This window comes from Borostomias antarcticus (assembly GCF_949987555.1).
Source record: "Borostomias antarcticus genome assembly, chromosome: 31".
In the NCBI taxonomy this organism is placed as follows: domain Eukaryota; kingdom Metazoa; phylum Chordata; class Actinopteri; order Stomiiformes; family Stomiidae; genus Borostomias; species Borostomias antarcticus.
In genome coordinates this window covers 3,384,032-3,397,569 of record NC_140264.1, presented here as the reverse complement: position 1 = coordinate 3,397,569, position 13,538 = coordinate 3,384,032, and the positions used below count along the sequence as shown (strand labels likewise).

Genomic DNA, 13,538 nt, shown 5'->3' with positions numbered 1-13,538 from the left:
GGCTACAGTAAGAACCAACTCCACAAGATACACTAGCCAATATCCGAGAACATGAAAGCCATGTTGTTATATAGGAATCTGTTAACAGTGAACTAATATACTGTACCATGAGGTCCAGCTGGACTTGTAGTATGGAAATGAGTGCCACTGCTCCTGTCGGTCTGTGCATCATTGTCCCTCTCTTCATCACTGTTCTGCTCTCCCCTTCTCTTTCTGAGTCACTTTCTTCTCTCTCTAGGGCTCTGTCTAGGTCTCTGATATTTTTTTCTTCAGTCATCACTCAGTTCTTCTTCATTGCTCTTTCCTCCCTTACTCATGCTTTTCTCTTCTCTTCCTTGACTGTTCTCCTGTCCCTTACTCTGCTCTTCGCCTTTGTCTGACTCCCCTCCTGTCTTTGTTTTTTGGAGTTGAAAAAAGCTGGCTATGCCACCACTTTTCTCCTTCCTTTTCATGTTTGCATCTGCTGGACCTACAGTATTCAAGAAAAGGGGGGGTTAGTGAGAGGCTGAGCATGCGTAGCTGAAATAGCTAGCGTTAGCTAGATATACTACACTGAGCTAACAAGCTAGCTACCGGTCCTCCTCTACAGGCTATTGCAGCAGGTAGGCTACGACAAGAAAACAAAATCCAATAACTGTCTCAATAAATCAGTTAACTGGGGACCAAAGCCCTCGGTGCTGCTTACGTTCGTTGCCTGCCTAGTGCCTATATCAGCGCGAACGTGCGCGTATCGCTCGCTCATACATATTTGACTGTTCTCCCCCCTCCCGAATATTTTTTTTTACAATATTCGTACGAGTGTACTATTCGGGAAAAAGCTACTATTTGTACTCATCCGAATACCGTATTCTTATTCGGGCACACCCCTACACTCCAGTAGATCCCTGGGCTCACGAGAGATGAATGGTGCCTCCACACCTTGGGAGAACAGATGACACAGTGGTCCTGAGACTGATGTGACCTTTTTCAATCCTGACCTGATTCTGGAAGCTGAAGGTTCTTTGTCTTCTTGTGTCTGATCTTTCTGATTATTAAGGAGAAGCTAAGATTCATCAGCAGTGTCATTTTGGGTTTTTGAGATATGAGTTTTGAGTAAATGACCCAAATTCAGCCACAAACGCAAATTCATACACACAAATGAACTCCCTACAGTACCTCTCTCAGCTTATACATTGTTTATTAAAAAAGGTTTATAAAAAAATATACATCATGATCAAGTTAAAATGCAGCTGTCCAGACATCCAACCAACAAATACATTTCCATCCCAGTGCTTGTTCCATATCTGGGGCACATTTCAAGTCTCGTCGTAATATGCGAGCTATATCGTGAGGGAATGGATGAAGGACTTAAACAAACTGATTGTAAGGACTATATATTGGAGAATTGAGAATATTATTCAAAAAGAAAAGGGCAGGATTGCTCGAAAGTTCAGACTGGTGTGAGGAAGGTACTATTTGGTCGGGAACAAAGAAGATCAGTCCGCTTGGCTGATTAACTATCGTATCCACTAAGATGCTATATAGCTCAAACTCGTAAATCACCTGTCTGATTGTTATAATGTGAACTGAACACAGCATTACAATGTAGGCCTTTTCCTAGTTTTTTCAAAAGCCTCTGGATCTGCCTATTACACTAGAACACAGCTCCAGATTTTGAGTGCCGAAACGTAGCCCCAGCCGTATCCTGAGGTCTCTGGGTTTGAGCTTCATTTTGGCTGCGGTAGAGTCATTGCTAGGCACAAATGTAGGCGAAAACGCAGTAGTGTAATCAAGGCCTAAGAAACCAGGTCCATTCCAAATTCCACGACAGGTCTTTCTCTTTCTCCAACTCCCTTCTCCTTCATCTATCGCTTCTTCAATAGCTGGTGGTGAACCTGAGAGGAGAGAGAAAGGGGGAATGAGAAAGAGAGAGAAAGTAGGGAGGGGGGGGGGGCGGATTTGTGTGTAAACTCTTCTTGTACTGTTCTGTATGTGTCGTTGTACAGTGTGTCTAGTTGCCTTCCAGGGACAATAAAGATGTTCTGAATATAAACAATAAAGATGTTCAGAATATAGACTGATTTTCCGATCATAAAAGTCAATTTGATATCAAACACACACACATGCACACTATTGCTTACAAAGATGGGGTCCTTTTTGAGGCAGGCTTCAGTGAACTCTGTGCAGCTCTTGGATGAACTGTATGAACACACTGGTGTATTTTTAAGTGTCCTAAAGAAGTGAAGTTCTTTCCACACTGGTCACAGTGGTATGGCTTCTCTCCTGTATGAACACACTGGTGTCTCTTTAAGTGTCCTAAAGAAGTGAAGTTCTTTCAACACTGGTCACAGTGGTATGGCTTCTCTCCTGTATGACCACGCTGGTGCATCTTTAAGTGTCCTGACTGAGTGAAGGTCTTCCCACACTGGTCACAGTGGTATGGCTTCTCTCCTGTATGAACACGCTGGTGTGTCTTTAACTCTGCTGACGTAGTGAAGTTCTTCCCACACTGGTCACAGTGGTATGGCTTCTCTCCTGTATGAACACGGTGGTGTCTCTTTAAGTGTCCTGCCATAGTGAAGTTCTTTCCACACTGGTCACAGTGGTATGGCTTCTCTCCTGTATGAACACGCTGGTGTGTCTTTAACTCTGCTGACGTAGTGAAGTTCTTCCCACACTGGTCACAGTGGTATGGCTTCTCTCCTGTATGAACACGCTGGTGGGTCTTTAGGTTTCCTGACATAGTGAAGTTCTTTCCACACTGGTCACAGTGGTATGGCTTCTCTCCTGTATGACCATGCTGGTGGGTCTTTAGGTTTCCTGACATAGTGAAGTTCTTCCCACACTGGTCAAAGTGGTATGGCTTCTCTCCTGTATGAACACGCTGGTGTGTCTTTAAGTGTCCTGACTGAGTGAAGGTCTTCCCACACTGGTCACAGTGGTATGGCTTCTCTCCTGTATGACCACGCTGGTGCATCTTTAAGTGTCCTGACTGAGTGAAGGTCTTCCCACACTGGTCACAGTGGTATGGCTTCTCTCCTGTATGAACACGCTGGTGCATCTTTAAGTGTCCTGACATATTGAAGTTCTTTCCACACTGGTCACAGTGGTATGGCTTCTCTCCTGTATGTACACGCTGGTGTGTCTTTAAGTGTCCTGACATAGTGAAGTTCTTCCCACACTGGTCACAGTGGTATGGCTTCTCTCCTTTATGAACACGCTGGTGTGTCTTTAACTCTGCTGACGTAGTGAAGTTCTTCCCACACTGGTCACAGTGGTATGGCTTCTCTCCTGTATGAACACGCTGGTGTCTCTTTAAGTGTCCTGCCATAGTGATGTTCTTTCCACACTGGTCACAGTGGTATGGCACACTGGTCACAGTGGTATGGCTTCTCTCCCGTATGAACACGCTGGTGGGTCTTTAAGCTTCCTGACATAGTGAAGTTCTTCCCACACTGGTCACAGTGGTATGGCTTCTCTCCTGTATGAACACGCTGGTGGGTCTTTAAGCTTCCTGACATAGTGAAGTTCTTTCCACACTGGTCACAGTGGTATGGCTTCTCTCCTGTATGAACACGCTGGTGGGTCTTTAGGTTTCCTGACATAGTGAAGTTCTTTCCACACTGGTCACAGTGGTATGGCTTCTCTCCTGTATGACCACGCTGGTGGGTCTTTAGGTTTCCTGACATAGTGAAGTTCTTCCCACACTGGTCACAGTGGTATGGCTTCTCTCCTGTATGAGCACGCTGGTGTGTCTTTAACTCTCCTGATGTAGTGAAGTTCTTTCCACACTGGTCACAGTGGTATGGCTTCTCTCCTGTATGACCACGCTGGTGCATCTTTAAGTGTCCTGACTGAGTGAAGGTCTTCCCACACTGGTCACAGTGGTATGGCTTCTCTCCAGTATGAACACGCTGGTGTGTCTTTAACTCTGCTGACGTAGTGAAGTTCTTCCCACACTGGTCACAGTGGTATGGCTTCTCTCCTGTATGAACACACTGGTGTCTCTTTAAGTGTCCTAAAGAAGTGAAGTTCTTTCAACACTGGTCACAGTGGTATGGCTTCTCTCCTGTATGAACACGCTGGTGTGTCTTTAACTCTGCTGACGTAGTGAAGTTCTTCCCACACTGGTCACAGTGGTATGGCTTCTCTCCTGTATGAACACGCTGGTGCATCTTTAAGTGTCCTGACTGAGTGAAGGTCTTCCCACACTGGTCACAGTGGTATGGCTTCTCTCCTGTATGAACACGCTGGTGCATCTTTAAGTGTCCTGACATATTGAAGTTCTTTCCACACTGGTCACAGTGGTATGGCTTCTCTCCTGTATGTACACGCTGGTGTGTCTTTAAGTGTCCTGACATAGTGAAGTTCTTCCCACACTGGTCACAGTGGTATGGCTTCTCTCCTGTATGAACACGCTGGTGTGTCTTTAACTCTGCTGACGTAGTGAAGTTCTTCCCACACTGGTCACAGTGGTATGGCTTCTCTCCTGTATGAACACGCTGGTGTCTCTTTAAGTGTCCTGCCATAGTGATGTTCTTTCCACACTGGTCACAGTGGTATGGCACACTGGTCACAGTGGTATGGCTTCTCTCCCGTATGAACACGCTGGTGGGTCTTTAAGCTTCCTGACATAGTGAAGTTCTTCCCACACTGGTCACAGTGGTATGGCTTCTCTCCTGTATGAACACGCTGGTGGGTCTTTAAGCTTCCTGACATAGTGAAGTTCTTTCCACACTGGTCACAGTGGTATGGCTTCTCTCCTGTATGAACACGCTGGTGGGTCTTTAGGTTTCCTGACATAGTGAAGTTCTTTCCACACTGGTCACAGTGGTATGGCTTCTCTCCTGTATGACCACGCTGGTGGGTCTTTAGGTTTCCTGACATAGTGAAGTTCTTCCCACACTGGTCACAGTGGTATGGCTTCTCTCCTGTATGAGCACGCTGGTGTGTCTTTAACTCTCCTGATGTAGTGAAGTTCTTTCCACACTGGTCACAGTGGTATGGCTTCTCTCCTGTATGACCACGCTGGTGCATCTTTAAGTGTCCTGACTGAGTGAAGGTCTTCCCACACTGGTCACAGTGGTATGGCTTCTCTCCAGTATGAACACGCTGGTGTGTCTTTAACTCTGCTGACGTAGTGAAGTTCTTCCCACACTGGTCACAGTGGTATGGCTTCTCTCCTGTATGAACACACTGGTGTCTCTTTAAGTGTCCTAAAGAAGTGAAGTTCTTTCAACACTGGTCACAGTGGTATGGCTTCTCTCCTGTATGAACACGCTGGTGTGTCTTTAACTCTGCTGACGTAGTGAAGTTCTTCCCACACTGGTCACAGTGGTATGGCTTCTCTCCTGTATGAACACGCTGGTGCATCTTTAAGTGTCCTGACTGAGTGAAGGTCTTCCCACACTGGTCACAGTGGTATGGCTTCTCTCCTGTATGAACACGCTGGTGTGTCTTTAAGTGTTCTGACATAGTGAAGTTCTTCCCACACTGGTCACAGTGGTATGGCTTCTCTCCTGTATGAATATGCTGGTGTCTCTTTAAGTGTCCTGACTGAGTGAAGGTCTTCCCACACTGGTCACAGTGGTATGGCTTCTCTCCTGTATGAACACGCTGGTGTGTCTTTAACTCTGCTGACGTAGTGAAGTTCTTCCCACACTGGTCACAGTGGTATGGCTTCTCTCCTGTATGAACACGCTGGTGTGTCTTTAACTCTGCTGACGTAGTGAAGTCTTTCCCACACTGGTCACAGTGGTATGGCTTCTCTCCTGTATGAACACGCTGGTGTCTCTTTAAGTGTCCTGCCATAGTGAAGTTCTTTCCACACTGGTCACAGTGGTATGGCTTCTCTCCTGTATGAACACGCTGGTGTCTCTTTAAATGTCCTGCCATAGTGAAGTTCTTTCCACACTGGTCACAGTGGTATGGCTTCTCTCCTGTATGACCACGCTGGTGCATCGTTAAGTGTCCTGACTGAGTGAAGGTCTTCCCACACTGGTCACAGTGGTATGGCTTCTCTCCTGTATGAACACGCTGGTGTGTCTTTAACTCTGCTGACGTAGTGAAGTTCTTCCCACACTGGTCACAGTGGTATGGCTTCTCTCCTGTATGAACACGCTGGTGTGTCTTTAACTCTCCTGACATATTGAAGTTCTTTCCACACTGGTCACAGTGGTATGGCTTCTCTCCTGTATGAACACGCTGGTGGGTCTTTAGGTTTCCTGACATAGTGAAGTTCTTTCCACACTGGTCACAGTGGTATGGCTTCTCGGCTGTATGAACACGCTGGTGTCTCTTTAAATCTACTGACCCAGTGAAGTTCTTTCCACATTGGTCACAGTGGTATGGCTTCTCTCCTGTATGTACACGCTGGTGTCTCTTTAAGTGTCCTGACATAGTGAAGTTCTTCCCACACTGGTCACAGTGGTATGACTTCTCTCCTGTATGAACACGCTGGTGTTTATTTAAGTTTCCTGACATAGTGAAGTTCTTCCCACACTGGTCGTGGTGGTATGGCTTCTCTCCTGTATGAACACACTGGTGCGTCCTGAGATTAGCCTTTAGACTGAAGTTCTTCCCACACTGGTCACAGTGGTATGATCTTGGCTTGTCAATGTCTCTCTGTCTCTGGCCGGGAGCTGCAGTGAGCGGGGTGTTGGAGGTGGTGAAAGGGAGTGATCAAGAGGAGCAGGATGGGAGAGTCTCTAGTCTGATCTCTCCGTTCCTTAGCAGAGAGATGTAGAGGTTGTCACGGCTGCTCTTGATGTGATTGTGGAGGGAGATCTGGGAGTTTTAGGAGAATTGGCACTCGGACCAGGAGCACACCTGGGGCAAGTCTGACATCACTTCTGGGATTGAGAGTGAAAGAGAGACATTACAAACATTAAAATGATTATCACACATTTAGTACAAGTTCAAATACTGTATAGGGTGATTATATGTAGCTAGTGAAGGGGGGGGGACACAACCACATGACGACTTCCGATTGTGGACAGGAGAGAGAAAGATATGCAACAGGTTCCTCTGGCTGAGCTCGGAGGGAAAGCGACAGAGGAGAGAAAAAGAAGTGACAAAATCTAAATAGGAGAGAAAACATGTAATACGTTGAAGCCCACGGTGTTAACTTAGATAGCTAGAATAAGCTAGCCAGCACTCCTTAACTTATGTCAAGCTACCATGTTCCATGGCAACTAAGAGCATTCCATTCTGTTCATAGATAGCATGGCTGCCTAATATCGGCAATTTGCGTGCCCCACAACAGCAATTTGCACAGGCGCCATTGCAGTGCATCACATACTGTCCCCTGTATCGTTGCATCCATGAGTGTCCTGAATTTCACGCTGTATGCCCACGTCTTGACTGCTGTCTGGCACCATGGGAAAAAGACAGAGGAGAGAGGGAAGGCCGGAAGAGGAGAGCTACTTGGACAGCGGTTACTATTATGACTAGCAGACCTCTGGTTGTTTCAGCTTTAAGGAAAAGAAGTGGATGAGAGAGAGATGGAGGAGAAGACAGAGGGAAGGAGAGTCTAGGACAGCTACCTCTAGTGGTGCTCTTTTTGTCCCAGAAGTAGTCGAAAGAGCTCTTGTATCTTTACTCCTGTCCGTACCAGACCAGCAGGTTAATTGGGTCAATGCGTTGCTCCTCCCATGTTAATAGGAACTGATGATATTTAGGTAGGAACTCTCCTGTTGTTGGCTAGGTGTTGCTGCACGGAGGGAAAACAGCTTTTGACCACACACGCACTCACAAACATGCGTACCGGGTTGTTTGCTGGATTATTGGATTATTGATTATGGAAGGACAATAAATGGACCAAGTGTTCGCACAACAGTTTATTGTCCGACTACTTTATCAACAAACACGGTAACGTAAAATGTGTCAATTAGATCAATCCGGAGCAGCAGCGCCATAGTGGCTTAAAGCACTAGGCTTAGGCCTTCACGTAGCCTTTTTATTTGCATCTGATTGTATATAGGCCTCTGGATTCATTGAGAGTTGCTTCTCTATGAACTTCCTTCTATTAGTTCTATCACACAGTCCCTTATCATGTCTGGATCCTGCTGTTTCTGTCTCTCTAGTGGCATGCTGTTCAGCATTATGCTCATCTCTGGTTGCGTGTGCATCTCTCTCCATCTGTCTCTGCCTAGACGTATGCTTTCAAGAGCTTCTTTATCTCTGGTTGCTTGTGCGTCTGTATCTATCTGTGTAGCTCTGCTGGCTGGCTGCTCTGCAGCATGTTTAGTTCTGTCTGCTTGTGCGTCCCTCTCTGGGGTTGTTTTGTCCCTCTGCTACTTTCTCTTTTACTGTCTCTTCTCTTTTCTCACTAAATCCATGTCATAGTTGGACTGACAAGTAATGGATTGAGATGCTACGAGGCTGTAATTGATTTCCTTTTCACAAGTTTTGCTAATGTCTTTTACAGTTTGGTTGTGTGCTATTTAGGACATTTAGCCCTATCTGTGGTCCGTCTACCATGAACCTGAATCATTTCATTGGTCGTTTCAGTATTGAGCTAGCTGCAGTTTTTCTGCAAGCTCTCACTGGGCTACAATGGAAGTCAATGGGCCACCTGTAAATAAGTTGGAAAACTATGATAATTGTGCTTTTCTGAGACAGGAAAGCGCGGGAAGCACAGGGTGTAATCTTACCAGTCTCATTATGCTCTCTTGTGAAATGTATCGCAATCCGAATATTTGTAGGTGTCTGGCATGACTTGCACATAGTCCTCCGTGGGAACAATGAAAACAAGCACCAGGGGAATGCTTATGTCCAAGTCATGCCAAACAAGTAAAAATATTGGGATTACGATACATTTCACAGGAGAGCATATTGAGACTGGTAAGATTACACCCTGTGCTTCCCATCCCAGTAAAGCCCATTTTCACTAACACAAATCCCCATATATCTATCCATCCATCCATCCATCCAAGTAAGTATGAATGGATAACTATCTGTATGTCTTCTATATTTTACTTCAATTCAAAGGGCTTTATTGGCATGGGAAACATACATTTACAATGCCAAAGCAAACATCCCAAAAGGTCACAGAAATGTTACGGTTGAATCGAATTAATAAGTGTAATATTTACAAATGTATTTAAATTAATTTAAATGGTAACTTTAAAGTTTGTATGTACAGTGTGTATATGAATAGTGATCAGTGTGGTGTGCAGGGATACTGATTCAAGAGTTTCAATCGTGGAACCAAACCAACAAGCTATCTGATCAATCGTGTCCAAATCCAAATTTACTAGAGCACTTTAAAGTGCTCGGGAATAAAAATGCGTGAACCTCCCCCTGACAGAAATATAATAATAAGGATTTTAATAAGGTGTTAAGAAAATAACGCGTTCCGTTTTCGAGTCAGCCCAGGTTGTGGCCTCTAGTTTTGCTCATGAATTACGTTATACGGCCATGATCTCCACTTAATGTCACCAGCGAATTAAAGAAGTGAACGCACGCATCTCCGACCAGCAACAGAGAAATGACCTGAAAACTGACCGCATGTCGGCATGTTCGCTCCACGCGCTTCCCTCTCAACATGGTCATACTAAACAGCTTGCTGAATTCCGAAAAGATGAATAAACTATTCTGTTTTCGATTCAAATGTGTAGCTGTATGACCCTCCCCTGGACTCAAATAAAAGAACAGTAACCCTCTCCTGGACTCAAATAAAAGAACAGTAACCCTCCCCTGGACTCAAATAAAAGAACAGTAACCCTCCCCTGGACTCAAATTCAAAAACAGTCGTCTAACCCTCCCTTGTTCATTCGAAGTTCACTTCCTAAACCGAAGCCCCAAACGGCGGCGCTATAATCTTTCAAAAATAAAAAATAACATACAACTTACCGAATTGAGGATTGTCGTAGCCTACAGTGAAAGGCTAGTGAGTAGATTGTGATGGAAACTTTGTTTACTCAAAAAGAATAAAGAGATCGTCTCTTGTTTTCTTCAGATGGATAAAACAAATCTTTGCAATGAGGAATCTTTGCAGGCGTGACAAACAGTGTTCGACAGTGAAAAGTTTTCAAGGTAGAGAGAGAGACAAATTAAGAACACAATTTATACACACATTTAGTCGTGACTGCTAGTCTTTTCAATGCTCTTAACCAATCGGTGAAAGCCGGGAACAATGACGCGTTTCACTGTTCAGATCTGGTCTAGAGCCCGCCTCCTGAGACCGGAAAATACCTGACCCCCTCTTCTGGATATGTAATTGTAATATCTTGCACTATATTACATACGTACTATATATATTACAATATTACATAATCAGGGTCGGACAGCGGCGTAACCTTTACTGACGTTTACTGATATACTTTGGGAAAGTGCATTACAGGGCATGGCCATCACTGACTAACTAACACTGCACTGCTATATCTACCTAGGTCAGGGGTGGCCAACCCGCGGCTCGCGAGCCGCATGCGGCTCTTTGCCCGTCAATGTGCGGCTCCTCCATCCATCCCCCCAAAAAAGTTGGCTTGCGGCTCTTCCATCCTTTCATTAAAAAATAAATTCATTCATTCCATAAGAACGTTTCTCTCTCTCTAGTTTCGCTGTGCATTTCTTCCCGCCCATTTTAGTTTATTGCAGATTTGTCATAAAATCATGATTCGTTTAGTGAGGAAGTCGCGTGAGAACCACTTCAAACCAATCATATAGGTAGCAAATCACCTTGGTAACAAAATTATTAGCTGCGTTTACATGGACAGTTTGAATCGGTTTCAAATAGGTTTGGAAGATTGAAAATATGTCATATAAACACCTCAATCCGACTGAAATGCCCCAACCCGATTGAAATTCCAATCGCTTTCAAGGAGGTAGTTTAAACCTTTTCGAAACCGTTTGGTCCGTCATGTACCCTACTAACACACGCAGGTTGCGCAAACGTTCGACATACGGCCGCTATAGGTGACGATTCGTGCGCGCCGCGTGCGGAAATTACGCGGCCATTTACGGAAACGCGAGATCTGCCGTTTAGTAGACGCTACGTAAGAACGACACGTCATTCCGAAGTTGCGGCCGCGTGCAAAGAACGCACGTGATCACGTGGGCAGGAACCTCCGTTATAAACTCACCTGGCTGACACTAGATTTACAGGTATTTATATGACTTGGTCTGCACGTCTTTTTCGCACGGTGCAAATACGGTGCGGCCGCGTGCAAAAAACGTGGGCAGGAACTTCCGTAATAAACTCACTTGGCTGACACTAGATTTACAGGTATTTATATGACTTGGTCTGCACGTCTTTTTCGCACGGTGCAAATATGGTCACTTACTTACTAAACCCTGACCACTGGCTATATTTAGCATTTGCAGTACCACTGGCTATATTTAGCATTTACCAGTACAAAAACGAATTAATGCTATATGGGGATATAGCAGCAAGCATTATGATACAAACCAATATAAGACTGAACAGTTTAGAACATTTTATTACACAAAGTACATTACAAATTAAAAGTATACATATTTACAAGGATGAGGTTTACGGTCTGTCACATTACGCATAGCCAGAAAAGCAAAAAAAAGCATGTACAAGCTCTGGCTAGCAACCCATTATCTGACAATTGCAAAAGTTCTAAAAACAAAAATGAAACCAGACCGGGAACAGACCGTTGTATCCCACAAAAAAAAGGTTAAAATTTACAAAAACTATTTACAAAAAAGGCATCCATCCTGGCAGGCTGGAAAGGCAGGTTTAGGGAGACGGGCTGGGGGTCACCCACATCTGAATCGAGGGTCTGGGCAGAAGAGGTCATCCTCATCTGAATACTCCACTGTGGTCAGGGCTGGAGCTGCGGTCAGGGGCTGGGCTGGGGAGGTCAGCTGGGCTGGATCAGATGCCTAAGGACATAATGAAATGGCTGTAAAAGCAAGTCGCATACGTTCATTGGAAGCGTGCCATGTCACTGGATACGAGACTGCCTGACATCACATACCTTTTTGCATCGAGCAGGGGCATGTTTCAGCATCTCCTGCAGCTGGGCAGACACCTCCGTCACAGTGGTGCTTGGCTTACAGGCCATAACTGCACCTTTTAACCAAAAAGGGAATGGTTTCAATGCACATGGCATGAAGCAAAGACAATGTATTATTTTGCGAAAATATGAACAATCCCTTACGTAAAATAACATTGTAGAGGGTCATATTCTTCAGAGGCTTCTTCCCCCTCTTCCCATGGACGCTGTAGACACACCACACTCTGTGTATGGCAATGGCTGACAGCACCCGCCGGACCACATCTGGCAGATCTTTGCCGCCAATGGAACTCAGATATCGTGTCTGCAAAACATAAAGACAATCATTTACTTTTACATTTCCTTAACACTTCTCTGCAAAAATAAGGAACAAAGTTCTGCCTTGAAGTTACTCACCATCTTCCTTTGATGATCCTTGTCCTTCAGCTGCTCCTCCAAGACCAGCAGCTCCTCCTCCGTTTTAGCAGGGTGCAGGTCATCCAGTACTGCTCCCCGATAGCTGTCTGCAGACTCGCCGGACAGTCTCTGCTCCAGCCTCATCATTGTCTGTGCCATCTCCCTCAGACTCTGCATGACGCTGGAGAACTGCTGACACATCATCCTCTGGAAGTCTGGATATTAAACACAGATGTGGCTATAAGTAATTGTACGGTCCCATAATGGATATTCAGCTCAAAGTATATCCCTACATGCAGCATGAAGTAGTTCACAAAATTCAGCATACCAGCATCTGCAGAGCTTGATGGCAACACTGCTGGAGCTGTTGGTCTCACAGGCGATGGCATCAGAGAACTACCTGAAAACCAGAGGATAAAGGGATGAGCAGGAAACTATGGTGCTGGCGGCGTAGTGATTCTGGCATAAGGGGAAGAATCAACTCGACATGAGACATGTCAGACCCTGACCTGGCCGGGGTGCTAATCGCTGATGCATGCTGCTCGTGCCTGGACGTCTGAAGGGCTGAAGGGCCTGGGCTCACAGCGCCTTGGCTCAAAGGACCCGGGCGATGAACATCTACTGCCGAGTAGTGAGATGTGAGATGAGCGAATTAGTGAACTGAGTACATGAGTCTTCAGACAGTCCTGAGTTAACTGTAAGTGTGCAAATATGCATAGACATTTCACCAACACAAACATGCATGGATACCTGCATTGATAACTGGCAGAGCAGGCCTTCCGGCTCTGGCACCTGGCATAGCTGGTCTGGTGTGAGTTCTGCCGACCGGCTGCCTGGGCACTGGAACATATAGTAGAGGTAAATTAGCTCAGATTAGTCAACTCAAGTAGTACTCTTTTGGGACTGTTGAATGCACTTTATTATATTACCTTCGTCACTGGAGTCATAGCGTGTGTTGCGCTGTCTCTTCCTTGTGTCTTGGGAGTTAATCCATTGATGACTGCTGCTCAAACACCTTCGCCAAGGCACTGGCTACTTCATAATGCTCTGTGTGTTCCTCAGCAGAGACAGAGGTTGTCATGGCTCCTCTTGATGTGCTTGTGGAGGTAGATCTGGGAGGTATAGGAGAATGGGCACTCAGAGCAGGAGAACACCCAAGTCTTGCACAGCAATGAG

At 45.4% G+C, this 13,538-nt stretch overlaps 1 long non-coding RNA gene across 1 annotated transcript; it reads right to left on the bottom strand.

The window, feature by feature from the left end:
• Window positions 1-12,696: 12,696 nt before the first annotated feature.
• Window positions 12,697-13,200, bottom strand: LOC311327265. Its single transcript, XR_014631087.1, has 3 exons — window positions 13,113-13,200; window positions 12,872-12,983; window positions 12,697-12,762 (listed from the first exon to the last, which is right to left on the bottom strand). It is a non-coding gene; the product is annotated as an uncharacterized lncRNA (long non-coding RNA).
• Between the last annotated feature and the right edge of the window lie 338 nt (window positions 13,201-13,538).